This window comes from Pyxicephalus adspersus, chromosome 3 (genome assembly GCF_032062135.1).
Source record: "Pyxicephalus adspersus chromosome 3, UCB_Pads_2.0, whole genome shotgun sequence".
Taxonomy (NCBI): domain Eukaryota; kingdom Metazoa; phylum Chordata; class Amphibia; order Anura; family Pyxicephalidae; genus Pyxicephalus; species Pyxicephalus adspersus.
The window spans coordinates 123,620,563-123,623,963 of record NC_092860.1 but is presented as its reverse complement, the minus strand read 5'-3'; the positions used below and the strand labels follow the sequence as shown (position 1 = coordinate 123,623,963).

The 3,401-nt window shown below is 36.3% G+C and overlaps 1 non-coding gene across 1 annotated transcript; it reads left to right on the top strand.

The window, feature by feature from the left end:
• The first annotated feature begins 209 nt into the window (after positions 1–209).
• Positions 210–329, top strand: LOC140327897 (small nucleolar RNA SNORA26). The gene has a single exon (XR_011920181.1). It is a non-coding gene; the product is annotated as a small nucleolar RNA SNORA26 (small nucleolar RNA).
• The last annotated feature ends 3,072 nt before the right edge of the window (positions 330–3,401 follow it).

The window sequence follows — 3,401 nt, the reverse complement described above, 5'->3', positions numbered from 1 at the left end:
ATTTTTTTTTTTTTTACAAATAGCTGAAACCAGCCATTCATAGCAATGATGGTTTTGTAAATCAATGGGTGAAGTTTTCCTAAAACATGGTAAAAGTAAAAATTTGTTGGGTAGGATTTCCCTAAAACTAAAGTTGACTGGAATTGCACATCTATTACTTTCTCACTACAAGTTTACTTTAAACAGATTGTGAACATCCCCTTTTAGCTTTGCCCACTTTAAGATGATCTGTTCTTTAAGTGGCCAACACAGGGGGGTATAATAAAGCTCTCTAAAACTCAAGTAAAAAAAATTGTTTTTTGCTTTGAATCCTGTCGGGAGCAACACTTGTTTTGTGTGTATGTGTTTTTTTTTTTTTTTTAACAAAAATATAACAAATAAAACCTTTAATGTAATTTGAAGCTAACTGGTTGGGTCTGTTGCAGGTACACGAACATGGCTACCTACATTCGTGACGCCTGTGGTTTTTGCCTCGTGTCTTTGGATTTGTCACAGTGGAACAGATGTAACAGAATCTTGGATTTTGATGACCTCCATTGATATTTTCACAATGCATATGTAGAATGATATGAAATGAAGAATAACACATTGCTTTGTTTTATTTGGTGTCATGATTGTAGATTATCCTGTGGCTGGCAGATGCACTTAAACTTCGGAATAGAAGCCGAGCGTTGAACAACAATTATAACTCCTACACATGCTGTCTTTTGCAATTTAATAAAATTACTTAAATGTTGAACCTGGATTTTGTTTTTACTGCCAGATCTGTGTTGGCGAGGTCATGGGCAGCTAGTTTTGTACAAGGTGTCTGAATGGGGCTGTGCACTTCAATAGGCATTAAATGTAAACCCAGTACACTTGGTAACAAAGCTGAGATGACTTGTCTGCCTGTGCAGTTGGTGTGTATGAGGACACTTGTGATGAGAGGTATGGCTGCCTACGCAGCATAATGGGAAATGCTATCACAGTGTGGGCTTTAAAGCATAATTTGAAACTTAGTTTAAATTAATTAAAAAGGGCTGATTTGTACTCTGGTTTAGAAGGAAAATATGGATGCACCTGCAATGTATTTACCATCTTGTGTATGTCAATGCTGTTTTCAACTACCAATGTCTGTGCAATGGGGCTGCTTGAACCTTAAAATGATTGTCTATTACCTGGTGGAAGTTGGTGTGCCAGTTCCTCATGTACTAGAACAATTGTAGAGCTGCAAGAACAGAAACTTGAAGCTGATAGAAGATGCAAGAACTTCTGCCTTCAGCTATTGTGTTGGTGTATTTTTTTGAAGGCAAGTAACACTAGCACATTCCCCCCACGCCTGTGTAGCTAAATACATGGTAAATGGCACAAATAAAAATGAGATGAATGACATGATCTGTATACACTTTGCATTGAAATGCCCAAACCAGTTGGTACATTAAGCAACCTCTTGCCCATCAACCAACATTCTTCTGTGGGATGATCATGGGAGACTATGTATTTGGACCTGTGCTAACATTCATGTCTGTATTGGATCTGGTGCTGCACACTGCTACTGGGCAATTGGTGTCTCTAATTTATGTAATAAACTTATTTTCCCACAGCAACATAAAAATTAAACAATTTCCCCCTTTCACAACCTGCTTTGGGGGGGGGGGGAAAAAGCAGAAACCTTTTTTTAGTTTTTTTTGGGTTTTTGTCTATGCGATTTCACATCTTCAGAAATGCAGTTGGAGGAAAATGACAGGCAAGTTTGTGTTATGTAGCTCCCACTGAAACAAGTCTCCCCATAAGATGATTTTCCTTAAATAGCTTTTACCCCAACAGTAAACATTTTTTCCCATTGCTTTCTGTCCGACAATGGTTCTCTGGGCAGAATGGATGCAGTTACACACTATTGGGTAACGGCCTTCTTTCTGGGTTCCAGCAATTTTTAAAAGTCATTTGCACTTTAATGTATAGTTTTGACAATATTTATGTCCTTTAGTATAAGGAGACATTTGAAGGTAAACCATCAAATGTTCTGGAATCACACTGCTGGATATGAAAGTACATTTGCTTGGTGTGTTATTGTACTGTGCATGTTGTACTTGAATGTGAAATGCGTCATGAGTGTAAGCAGTGTAAAACCCCAGTGACAACACAGGAAGGAATTGAGATCTGTTTTCTTTCAAAAAGTGCCCTGTCACTATTAAAACCCATATACTAGTATGGTCTTTTAGAACAACAAATCTTTGTATTTAGAAAGATATTTGGGAATATTTTGTATAAATGGTTTCTAAAGTGCAATTGTATTTTTATTTGTCATACTGATAAATGCACCTCGTCCTTGACAAAAAACTGCTGTCGGTGCCATACATGTGTTCTCATTTATTTTGAATGGCACCCAACACATGCGTAGCAGATTCCACATGTACATTGGTAGAGGTCTGGCAGCATTGTAGATTGAACATTGTAATGGTGATCAGTGCTAGGTGCTACCTTCTAGGTATTCACCCCTTTGCATCATCTTGAGATTTTCATGCGTCTTCTCAAGTATCTTCTATTTGATTACACATATTTTGGTGTCCTGCAACATCTAATATATTGCTTCCATTTTACATTATTCCCAGTATATATTCTAATAATATAAAACCAGTAAAGAGGAACAAATATTTAGCTGTAATGATTTCTCTATTTTGTATAGCATTTATTGCAAAATATTTTGCCACTATGGCCTGTTTGTTGCCACCATTTCCATTTGACATCTGCTAGAACTGAAACAGAAAAGTATTTTGTTAAAACAATCCTTTACTTTTCCAAGAAAAAATGCAGTTTTAAGTACTCTGTCAGCAGGGAAAAAACAGGCTTCCATTTCCTAAAATAAAAATGTATATTTTTGCTCCTTGACATTTGAATATGAATGAGAGGTGACATCTTCACCTCTCATTCATATTGTGGCGGTGGACCATTGCTTGATTTAAATCCTGCTGCTTTGGATTTTAAGCAATCAGTCTCTTAATGTACTGAATTTAAAGAGATTAGCAGCTGTGACTACTAATGCTTAAATAGACATGAATTTCTATATTCTTTTGATGCCTGGGTAGCTTTTTCCAGAATGTTCATATATGTGAAAAAAAGAATATGCAAAATCTGAGTGAACACAGTCATCTATAGTATGAACCAGAAATGTATTCTTCTAATGCAAAGAAGCACTGAATGGTTTACAAAGAGTCAAGTTTTTTCTTCCAAAACCCAACCCTTATGTGGTCCTCATCGACTAACATATTAACATTGGTTAAAAAAGTTAAAAATGAATTCATATCCCCATAAAACCATATATGCACAATTGATTCAGAGGAAGGCAAAAAACTAGACTTGTGAGTACCTCTGTTTTGTAGGCTTCATCTAATGCTTTTATATGCCAATACCCAGTGTATGGA